Source organism: Puma concolor, chromosome C2, assembly GCF_028749965.1.
Source record: "Puma concolor isolate L17-30 chromosome C2, mPumCon1.1.hap2, whole genome shotgun sequence".
NCBI lineage: Eukaryota > Metazoa > Chordata > Mammalia > Carnivora > Felidae > Puma > Puma concolor.
Genome location: NC_141675.1, coordinates 121,269,144 through 121,281,412, shown reverse-complemented (window position 1 = coordinate 121,281,412; position 12,269 = coordinate 121,269,144). Strand labels below are relative to the sequence as shown.

The window sequence follows — 12,269 nt, the reverse complement described above, 5'->3', positions numbered from 1 at the left end:
TTATTGGGTGCTTCCTGTATGCCATATACTCATCCAGACACTGATTATACGACTGTAAATTAAAAAGAAGATAATTCCTGATTTCATGGTATTCTTTTATTGGGAGTGAACTAGATACTATGTAAAACATGCGTATTTTTTTCAGGTTGCAATTAAATTTATGAAGGAAAATAAAGCAAGAAAGTAGAGTAGGTCATGCAGAAGTGGAGGTATTCGATTTTTAATAGGGTGGTTATTGAGGGTTTCAGTGAGAAGTTCACATTTGAAAGGCAGAAAGGACAAGAAAGAATGAGATGTGTGGCATTCTGGGAAGAGTGTTTTAGGCTGAGTGAACAGGAATGCAAAAGTCTCAAAAATTTTTGAGACACATCTGAAGAACAGAAGAGTCACTTGGGAGTGGAACAGAGGAAGAGGAAGAGGAAATGAGATCAGAGGAAGACTCGAGTGGGACAAAGAATACTGTGTAGGATCTTGCAGGCTATTTTCAATACTTTGTCTTTCAGTCTAAGTAAAATCAAAACCATGGAACTGTTCTGTGTAGATGAAGGGCATGTTCTAACATGTAACACAATCACCTTGGATTCACTGATACAAATAGGATGCAAATAAGGAGGAAGAGAAGCAAGGACACTGGTTAAATGAGTATTACAATAGTTCTGGTCAAACACTGATTTATCAAGGTAATAATAAGAAATTGTCAGAGGATAATGGTAATAATAAGAAATTGTCAGAGGAGTCAAAGAAAACTCCAAGATTTGGGTCTGGACAACTGGAAAAATAGGGTTTCCATACACTGAAATAAAGGGTCGGCGAGACATTTAGAGAAAAAATTAGGACATCTTCATTTTTAAATACCTCTTAAACATGCAAGAAGGGGTCATGTTGAGCAGACAAGGCTCTTAGCTAGAGATGGAAATCTAATAGTTGTCTGCTTATAAAGGGTATTTAAAGCCATGAAACAGAGAGAGATGGCCAAGAGAAGCAGTCCAAAGAAAGAATGTCAGACACTCCAATCCATAAAAGTCAAGGAGATGAGGAGAAACCAGAAAAGGTGTCTGAGAAGGAATGGACAATGATATAGGAATTAGCAGGGAGAATGTAGAGTACTTAGAGGTAAGTGAAGAAAAGTATATCTCTAAAAAAGGAATCAACACATATGTCTAATATTTCTGATAAACTAAGTAGGTAAGGATTGATGTCTGAACATTTTATGACCTTGAGACGACCAGATGTTTTGGCTGGTAGGTAAATGCATTCTGGAATGTGTATTAGTTTTCCAGGGTTGTTTAAGAAAGTGCCACAGGGGCGCCTGGGTGGCTCAGTCGGTTGAGCGTCCTACTTCGGCTCAGGTCACGATCTTGCAGTTTGTGAGTTCAAGCCCCGCGTCGGGCTCTGGGCTGATGGCTCGGAACCTGGAGCTTGCTTCCGATTCTGTGTCTCCCTCGCTCTCTGCCCCTCCCGCATTCATGCTCTGTTTCTCTCTGTCTCAAAAATAAATAAATGTTAAAAAAAAATTTAAAAAAAGTTCCACAAACTGGGTGGTTTGAAAAACCCAGAAGTTTATTATCTCACAATTCTGGAGGATAGAAGTCTGAAATCAAGTGTAAGGGCCATGCTCCTTTATGATACAAGCCTTCTTTATCTCTTCCCTACTTCTGGTAGCAGTTGACATCTTTTGTGTTCCTTGACTTGGATCTACATTAGCTCAATCATATGCCTATGCTATCATATGGCATTCTCCCTGGGTAAACCTGTGTTTTCTTTTCTTTCTTTTTAAAAAATTTATTTATTTTTGAGAGAGAGAGAGAGAGAGAGAAGAGAGAAAGAGAGAGAGAGAGAGAGAGAGAGAGAGAGAGAACACACAGGTGTAGAGGAGGGGCAGAAAGAGAGGGAGAGTGCGAATTGCAAGCAGGCTCCCCACTGTCAGTGCAGAGCCCAATGCAGGGCTCAATTTCATGGACCCTGAGATTATGACCTGAGCCTAAATCAAGAGTTGGATGCTTAACCAACAGAGCCACCCAGGCTCACCTACCCCTGTGTTTTCTTATGGGAATTTTAGTTATAATGGATTAATGTCCCATCTGACCCCAGTGTGACCACACCTTAACTAATTATATCTTTAAAGGCTTTATTTCCAAATAAGGGGCTGTAGTTAGGACTTCAATGTATCTTTTGGGGAAGGGGACACAATTCAACCCATAAAAGATTGGTTTTAGGGAGAATTATGTAAAATGGTTATGAAAACTCTTTAGTGAAGTGTGCTAATAGAGGGACAGAGATATGGATGCTAGCTGAATGGAAAGTGGTGTTAACACCATATTTATTATGAACTTTTATTTGAATGTAAATTTTTTAAAAAAGTGTCTTTATATTGATGAGAAGTATCCAAGAGAAAAATTAGGGGAAAAAAAATGGTGATTCCCGAGAGGGAGGGAACATTTTGGCAAAAGATGGAGGAGTTAAAGTTTGGAGCTGGTGCACCTTTGAAGAATTTAGCTTTACACGGAGAGTTTTTTTTTTTTTTTTTTTTTTTTTTTTTTTTTTAATTTAAGGAAAATGGAAAGCAGAAAGCAGAGTGGTTAAGTAAAAGTGAGAAAAGGAGTCGGGGAGGTATTGAAGGAGAAAGGGTGAGTTATAAAATTGTCCTTTGGTAGAGTAGGGAAGTGAACGGACTAGAATAAAAGGCTAGGGAAATGTTAACAATCGCCAAACAAAAGGTCTCACTGGAGTTAGTTGTCTGTCCTTCAACAGAGACCAGACTGCTAACGTGCAGTTTTCTAAAAAAAACAAAACAAAACAAAAAACGGTTAGGCATTTAGGGTTACAGTTAAATGAGATTTGGTTTTGACTTTTAAAAAAATATTATGTCATTTAAAAACCAATGTATACACGATTTTAGAGGCGTGGGGGGAGGAAGTGTGGACGCCGAAGCATTGGGCACTCTGAGCGGCCTGGGAGCGCTGTCCAGAGGACCCCGCATTCCGTCGGGTACGACTTGGGGGTCCGGGGCAAAGCTAGGGGCCAGACGCAGACCCGGAAGTTCTCGGGGCTCGTAGAGTAGCCTGGAGAGTTCGGAGGGGGCGGTCGGACGTGGGCGAACTCTGCGCACGGAGACCACAGAAGTCAGCCGAGTGAGCTCGGGCCGGCGCGCCGCCTTCCGCTGCTGCCTCCCCAACGCGGCCAGCGTGCGCGGGAGGGCCGGCCGTCGCCGGGTGAGGGCTGCGTGCCGGCCGGTCTTCCAGGGCCCCGACAGGGGGTGACCCGGGCTTCCCGGGGCGCGGGCGGTCCACCGCCAAGAGACCCCTGCGGCTGAGCGGCAGAGCGGCAGCCCCGCGCTTGCGCGCCGCGCTCCTCCTTGACCTGAGGTTGGTTTTTTGGCAAGTGAGAAAGGTGAAACCCTGAAGGAGTTAGGAAATTAAAAGATAGGTGCTTTAAAGTGACGGTCATGAGGAAGTAGGGACTATAAACTGGGCAGAGAAGAAAGCGAATGCATGAAAGAGGGATCTTGAAGTGTGGTAATATTATCACTGGATGTGGCTGGTATATCACAGGGGTGAGTAGGTAAGAGGAATAGGCAGAGGTATTGTCATCCTAGGAGATAAAATGCGAAACAGGATTAGGGAATATGGTGGAATGATCTTGAAGCCGCAATGTGAAAGATGGGGGTTACCAGCTCTGTCTCGCAGCCTGGTTCTAGGAGAGCTGTGAGAGAAAACAGTCATCACTTGTGGATGGTAATTAGGAAGATGAAGAAGACCCAGTGCCCTTTGAATCTTTGTGATTAAGAAATTTTGATGGTTAAGATGTGGAGACGGTGGGAGGTTTTTTAGGAGAGTGCAAAGTTCTGGACTTCTCTCGACTTCTTGTGAAAGTTGGGAGAACAGAGAAGGAGCATTTATATTCCAACTGCTGTGACTCCCTCTTGGCTTATGCCAATGGAGTGTATTATGTATTTAAAAAAATTATATATTACAGTGTTTTGATCTCTTAAAAAATCTTTCTGGCTTGGAAGTGATGGGCTTAGAAGAGGCCAACCAGTTCTTGGTGATATCAAAGGGCCCACCCAGGATATGAAAACTAACTAGCCCAGAGCCATACCTACTCTGCGTAGCCCCTCAGGAGATAAAATCCTTCTACCTTAATCACCCAAGCCCAGGACCCAGGCAAGAGACCACACCAAAGCCCAAAACTCAGTGGAATTATTCACGCTAGCCAATTTGAAACTGTTTAACCCCTTCTGCCTTGCCTTTTTCTTGAAAACCCCAATGAAGGCTCTGGTCTAATGTTTTCCTTTGGCTCCTATCTTCTTTCTCCTGACCACCCGTCCCTACTGTTAATAGGACCTGTAAGTATAATAAACTTTTTTTTTGAGCCTCTCCTCTGTCTCCTCTTGTTGCTGCACCTGACTGACCATGTCCTAAAAGAATATAAAACATGGGGTCAGCATGTATTCATTACATTGCTTATTTGAAAATCTAATAAACTGAAGTAAAAGAAATTTTGGACTCCACCAATTTTCAGTTTACACATTCTGACAAGACGTCTTGGTCTGACCTAACTCAAGCACTCATTTCTAAAATAAACTCTATCAAAGGCAAAAGCCAAATGGTTGCTGTATTTTTTGTTGTATAGATAAAGATAGACATTTGGTGTGTAGGTTATATTATATTGTCATGATTTGTGGTCTTTAGTGTTATAAAGTGTGCTTATTTTTCTTGTATAATGCTTTTTGGCCTGAGACCTACATGACTGATATCAAGATTGAAGCCTTTGCTTTCTTATTGTCTTTATTTGCCTGATAAATCATTATCCATCCCTTTATTTTAGTCTCTTTATATCGTCTCGTGTCTCTTTTGAGTGCAACACAGATTTAAGTTTTGCTTAAAGCCTATCAGAAAATATTTCTTACAATGCGTTTCAGTTGTACTCTGTTTTTAATTTATTTTGGTATTTAGGAATATATCTATATCTGTATATACACATATGTAATTGTTTTAGTGTTTAACTTTATATCAGTTAATTTTCATGCTACTCTAAGAACAGGGATCAAAACTTTTTCTGGAAAGGGTGGAAAGTAAATATTTTCCACTGTGTGGGCCATATAATCTCCTTGTCAGTGGCTGAACTGATATAAATCCTGTTCAAAAGCAATCATAGAGAATAAACAAATGGATATGGCCAGATTAGACAAAGGGACAGATATAACTTAGAGTTTGCTGACTTCTGCTTTAGGCTGCATTTTCTTTAGTTTCTACTGCTTGGTTTTCCATCTTAAAATGACTTGTATTGACTTATAGCTGTGATCTATTGGAAAAAAAAATTCTGTAGATTGCTTTGGGTAGTACTGACATTTTTAACAATATTAATTCTTCTAATCTATGAGCACAGCATATCTTTACATTTATTTGAGTCATCTTCAATTGCTTTTGTCATGAGAGACATTATAATTATCAGTGTAATTATTAGGTGTTTCACTTCCTTGGTTAAATTTATTCCTAGACATTTTATTCTTTTTGAGCCAATTGTAAATGGAACTTTCTTTATTTCTCTTTCTGAGAGTATATTTTTAGTGGATAGAGATATAGCAGATTTTTGTACATTAATTTTGTATCCTGTGATTTTACTCAGTTCATTTATTAGTTCTGAAGTGTTTTTTTTATGAAGTCTTCAGGGTTTTCCATATAAAATATGTTATCTGCAAACAGTGACAGTTATACTAGTTTCTTTCCAATTTGGATGCCTTTTATATCCTTTTCTTGCCTAATTGTTTTGGGTAGGACATCTAAAGCAATGTTACGTTGAATAAAAGTGGCAAGAGTCTGCATCCTTGTCTGGTTTCCCATCTTAGAAGATAAGCTGACCTTTGACTATGATGTTAGCTGATTGGGTTGAGGTACAGTCCCTCTGTCCCCACTTTACTAAGAGTTTTTATCATAACTGGATGTTGGATGTTGTCAAATGCTTATTTTGCATCAGTTGAGATGATCATGTGACTTTTGTTTCATTTGTTAATGTGGTATATAACACTGATTTACATATGTTGAACCATCTATGCTTCCCTGGAATAAAACCTACTTGATCATGGTATGTGGATTATTTAATGTATTGTTGAGTTTGTCTTACAAATATTTGGTTGAGGTAATTTGCATCTATGTTAATTGTGGATATCGGCCTGTAATTTTCTTTTCTCATAGTGTTTTTGAATGGTTTTGGTATCACAGTAATGCTAATTTTGTGAGATGAGTTTGGAAATGTTTCCTCCTCTTCTACTGTTTTGGAAGAGGTTGAGAAGGATTAGTTAATAGTCTCTTATCAGCCTTTGTATTTCTCTCCTATCAGTTGTAACTTCTTTCTTTCATTTCTGATTTTGAGTCTTCTTTTTTTTTTTCTTGGTAATTCTAGCTAAAGATTTGCCAATTTTGTTTATTTTTCCAAAAAGTATGTTCTTAATTTTATCGATCTCTTCTATTGTCATTTTAGCCTCTATTTCATTTATTTCCACTCTGATCTTTGCTATTTCTTTTCTTCTACTAATCTTAAGACTTGTTCTTTCTTTTCTAGTTCCTTGAGGTATTAGGTTAGATTGTTTACTTGAAATCTTTCTTATTTCTTTAAGTAAGCTTTTATCAGTATGAACTTCCTTCTTAGGAATTGCTTTTGTTATATTTCCTGAGTTTTGGTATGTTGTATTCCCATTTTCATTTGTCCCAAGATATTTTGTGATTTCTCTTTTGATATCTTCTGTGACCCATTGAGTGTTCAGTAGCATGTTTAATCTCCACATATTTGTGACTTTTTCACTTTTCTTTTTATAATTAATTTCTAGTTTCTTACCACTGTGGTCAGAAGAGATATTTGATATAATTTCAACCTTCCTAATTTAGTTAATACTTGTTTTGTTGCCTAAAATGTGATTTGTCCTGGAGGATGGTCCATGTGCACTTGAAGAATTTGTATTCTATTGCCTTGGATGGAATGTTCTGGTGAAATCTAAGTCCATCTGGTCTAATGGGTCATTTAAGGCCAGTGTTTCTTTATTGATTTTCTCTGATCTATCCATTGATGAAAGTGGAGTATTAACATCCCCTATTATTGTATTGCTGTCTGTTTCTCTCTGTAGATCTATTAATATTTGCTTTTTATATTTAGGTATTCTTATGGTAAGTGAATTAAAATTTACAAATGTTATATCTTAGTATATTTACCCCTTTATTATTATATAATGACCTTCTTCATCTCTTATTATAGTATTTATCTTAACGTCTGTTTTGTATGGTGTAAGTATTGCTACCCCAAACTTTCTTTTGATTTCCATGTGCAGGGAACATCTTTTTCCATCCCTATATGTTCAATCTGTGTGTGTCCTTATGTTTGATGGAAGTCTTTTATAGGCAGCATAAAGATGGGTCTTGGGTTTTAACATTCATCCACTCTATGTCTTTTGACTGGAGAATTTAGTCTAGTTATGTTCTAGTAATTATTGACAGGTATGTTAAGTTGCTTTTGTCATTGTATTAATTGTTTTCTGGCTGTTTTGTAATTCCTGTGTTCCTTTGTTCTTCTCTTGCTCCCTTCCTTTTTGATTTGATGTTTTTCTGTATTGGTATGCTTTCTTTTGTGTACCTATTCTTGGTTTTTGCCTTGTGGTTACTATGAGGCTTATGCAAAAGGTTTGCAGAAGGCTTGTATGTTTAACAGTTTGTATTAAATTGATAATAATTTAAATTTGAACACATTCTAAAGGTCTATATTTTTACTCTCCCCCACTGAATGTTTTATGTTTTATATGTCACAATTTATATCTTTTTATCTTGTATATCCATTCACACATTTTTGTTAATTATTGCATGTGTCTGTCAATACTTTTAAATTGTGCATGCAGAATTGATAAACTTTATTATAGATACATAAATTGCATCTCAAATAAGCTGATTTAACTATTAGTGACAGGGTAAAGAATATGATAAATCATACTGGGATAATTTTTATGTATATAGAATAATGCAACTTTCATTCATCATACCATATTCAAAAATGAGTTTTAGGAGTGTTTGAGTGGCTCAGTCAGTTAAGCATCCAGTTCTTGATTTTGGCTCAGGTCATGTTCCCAAGGTTGTAAGATCGAGCCCATGTGTATATATATATATATATATATATATATATATATATATATATATATGGATTAAAGAGGAAGGGATGGGGTGCCTGGGTGGCTCAGTCGGTTGAGCTTCCGACTTCGGCCCAGGTCACGATCTCACAGTCTGTGAGTTCGAGCCCTGCGTCGGGCTCTGTGCTGACAGCTCAGAGCCTGGAGCCTGCTTCGGATTCTGTGTCTCCCTCTCTCTCTGACCCTCCCCCACTCATGCTCTGTCTCTCTCTGTCTCAAAAATAAAATAAAAACATTAAAAAAAATAAAAAAAAAGAGGAAGGGATAATGGTACTAGGGAAAATAATCCAGAAAGATTTTCTTTTATGTATAGCATTTTAATGAAAGAGTTGGAGGGCAGAGGTGAAAGCAAGACAGAAAGACAGGCAAGAAAAGATCTGAAGAAAATATGAAAAATATATTACATCATTTATGTCAATGAGAAAGATGTATATTACAGTATGACTTGCCCTTTCTGTACTCTAAAATAGTAAGACTAAATTATAAGTTTTAAAAAGAAGTAAAAAGAAGCAGAAGTACAGGTAAAAATTTTGAAAACAAGTGCAGCAATTATTAGCAGAGGAACATTTATAGCCAAATATATTTATTTATTTATTCTCAAAGATTAATCCTTCTTGAAGGACAATTAATAATACAGGATATTGTCATACTATAAGTAACTACATTTTTCAGCAGGTTTCCAAAAGGAAAATAAATTTGCTATAACAGATTGTGTTTTCCAGCCATGGCCACCACAGTATTTCCAGTCAGACATCACACTTACTTTCACAGACAAATGGTATCTGTGGCCCCTCCTTTTAAATCTGGAAGGGGGCTTATGATTGCTCCCACCTACAGAGTGTGACAGAAGCCATGCTAGGTAAATTCCAAGTCGAAGTCATATTGAAGATACAACTTCCCCTTGGATATCTCTTGAGACACATGCTTTGGAGCCTGAGAATCCATGTAATAAGGCCAACTACCTTGAAGCTGCTATGTTGCAAAATCACATAGAAATAAAGAGAGATATCCAAGGAGTCCTTAGCCATTCTGGTGCTCAGTCAAAGCTTCCTAGCCGAGGCTTTGCATCCCAGACACTGTCAAGTGAGTAGATGAGATTTTGAATGATTACAGACTACAGGCTTAAAGCTGTCCCATCTGATCCAGAGTGGAGCAGAAACAAGTTAGTCCTGCTGAGGTGCCAGCCCAGACACCAGATCTGTGAGCAAAATAATTATTTTACACCACTAAGTTTTAGGGTTTTGTGTGCAGCATTAGATATCCAGAACATTTGTCTAAAAATTGAAGGTAGATAGAATATTTAAAAGGAAAAAACTGTCAAATGAGGAAAGATAGTAAATTCTTTTTGATATGAGTTTCATAGGGCAGTGGACATTTTATGTTTGTATCTTTAGACAACATATAGAATGCAGAACAGGAACTTAGAAAAGAGATCTAGGGGAATTGTAGATTGGGGAGACATTAGCTCAAAAATGATCTCTCTCATGCAGGTATATATGCTGTACCTTCATATTTCTAAGAGGTGATCACTGCTGATTAAAAGTTCTAGATCATCTGGAAGGTCATATCAAACAGAATTCTTATAGTGTACTTTTGTTTATTTGTTTGCTTTCTATTTCTTATCAACATCAACCTACTTATTCAAGTTAATGTTATCAACATTAATTCATAGTTAGTTGTTCTGTCAATTTTATTTAGGCTGTGTAAATAGAAACTTGGAATGATTAAATTGATTCTTTTTTTTCCTTGCACAAAAGAGGAAGTTGTTTAATATGACTGTTTTTATTTTAATTTAATTTTAAAAATGTGATCCAAATAGTCTCTGAAGACCTACTAGATTAGGGGCCATCATGCAAACATTCATGAGTCATAGAAAGATGTTCCCCTTAAAGATACACATATCTATAAGGGAGAGTAAGACACTTCAACATAAAACACACATTATTTAAATAAATAAAATATGGAGAAGGCTATGGCAAATGTTGCAATACCATAGAAATTCAAAATGATAATATCTGACTGCAAGTCAATGGAGGAAGATTTTCCATGGTATTGGCCTATAAATATATACACATTGTTGATAGACCAAGAGAATATTTTAGCTAGAGTAAACATTTTAGATAGAACATTTTAAGTAGAACTTGTGCATACTCATAAACTTGAAGAAGCACAGAGCATAGCCACATACACTGTGCAGTTGAATTTACTTTGATAAGTATATGCATTCCAAGGTAAGAATATTGGATTTTATCTTTTGATAAAATGGCTTTTGATGATTTGAAGATAGAGTTGGCATGATAAAAAACGTATGTTAGAAATTTGTACTTTTCTATTAAGGATAAATCTGAAATCTAGAAATCTGAAATGTACATATATGTATATGTATATATACATCTATATGTATGTGTATATATACATCTATATGTATATATCTATATATATCTATATATATATACAAATATCTATATATATATACGAAATATCTATATATATATACATATAGATGTATATATATATATATATATATATATATATATATCCAACTAGTGAATTTATATTTGAGAATATAAGTGGCATATGGTATACTTTTAGTTTAAGATGATGCAGTAAAGATTTCTTGTCATCTAAATAGAGCTGGTAAAAATAATAATAACAAAAAAACAAAACAAACAATAAACTTGATTTTAACCAGACTTGGGAAGCCCCAGTGCCTGCAGCATCGATACATGAACAAATATATTGAAAGAACATGTCAGACTTTGGCCAGATTCACCAGGCAACTAGATTTTCTAAACCACAAGGCACAAACTGAGGAGTGAAAACCAACTTATTTTGAACAAACAGATCACAGCGTAGAAGCTCGTCGTAGAAATCTCCTGAATTTTGATTGACAATGCTTATGTTAGAGGAGAAGCTAGAAATCATGCAGACATTCCATCACTGCAAAAGCTAGCTTTTAGTGTGACAAATTAGAGGAGAAACTATGGGTTGCAAACAGCCTTGCTGCTGCCAATATTTGTCAGCTGAAGTTAAGTAAAAACTTAATCATTTCACACACACACACATATACCTTCTCTCCCTCCCTCACCCTGGGAGAATGGTTTTGGCTGTCTAGAATACATTCATTTTTCTCCTCATAAGGACACTTCAGGGTGTGTGTATGCATGCATGCATGCGTGTGTGTGTGTATGTGTGTGTTTCATTTGTAGTCTCTGTGGTCCAGGTAAAGCTAATTCCATCCTTGACTTTAGAGTTGAGAATGAAAGCCTGGCATGTCCCCACGCCTCTAGACATTGTTATTTGTTTAGGAATGACCTGTCACTCAACGGAATAAATAAATAAGATTGAATTTCAGAAATTTTGGAAGTGAAAGCTAGGAAGTAAAATACTCTCCCTTTTTTATCTTGTGAGTTTCTTGTATCACTTGGGATTTTATTATTTCCATATACCAGATATTCAACTATAGTTTCTTAAAGTTTATTTTTCTTTTGTGACTACTAGAGCATAAGAGAAAACAAGTTGAGTGCAAGCACAGTCATTACAGGATATTAGGAACCTAGGCTCTCTTCAGCTCCATTCTCTGTTCACCCCATTATGTGGCTCTTTTTGTCACGAAATGTTTGCTCCATCTGTAGGCAGAAAGAAGGAGGAAGGGCAAGGAGCTAAGATCTGGGTCAACTCAATCTATTCAGTTACTCCAGGAAAATAGTATTATTCCTGGATCACATCCAATAGAAATTTTCCATTTCATTTTAAGAACTGGCTCGTATGGTCACTTCTCACTACCACAGTCTGGGAACACAAATAGTGCTCAACTGGACACATTGCAGCTCTGAATGTGCTTCTGTTAGTAAAAGAGGAAGAGAAAATAGATATTGGATAGTTAATGCATTTTCTGCCAAATTTGGTAAGAGGAGCATTGAAGCCTAGAACTTCTGGAAATAGAAGGAGGAGTCCAGAAGAAAACATTGCTGAGAGACTGCTTGTTGCAGGCAGGCTTGGTCCCAGGACCCAGAGAGGGGATCTCATGGGACCAGCCAAGAGGGTCTTGGGCTTCATGCCAGATAGATATCAAACACGAGCTGGAGGAAATAGAAACAGA

At 37.0% G+C, this 12,269-nt stretch overlaps 1 long non-coding RNA gene across 2 annotated transcripts in view; it reads left to right on the top strand.

Annotated features, from left to right (window-relative positions):
• Window positions 1-3,098: 3,098 nt before the first annotated feature.
• The window catches only part of LOC147577513 (uncharacterized), a 273,639-nt gene continuing 264,468 nt past the window's right edge, over window positions 3,099-12,269 (top strand). The window contains exon 1 of one of the 2 annotated variants that reach the window (XR_015255841.1): window positions 3,099-3,365. This is a non-coding gene — a long non-coding RNA (uncharacterized LOC147577513). The remainder of the gene's footprint in view (window positions 3,366-12,269) is intronic. The other variant, XR_015255842.1, reaches the window with a different exon arrangement.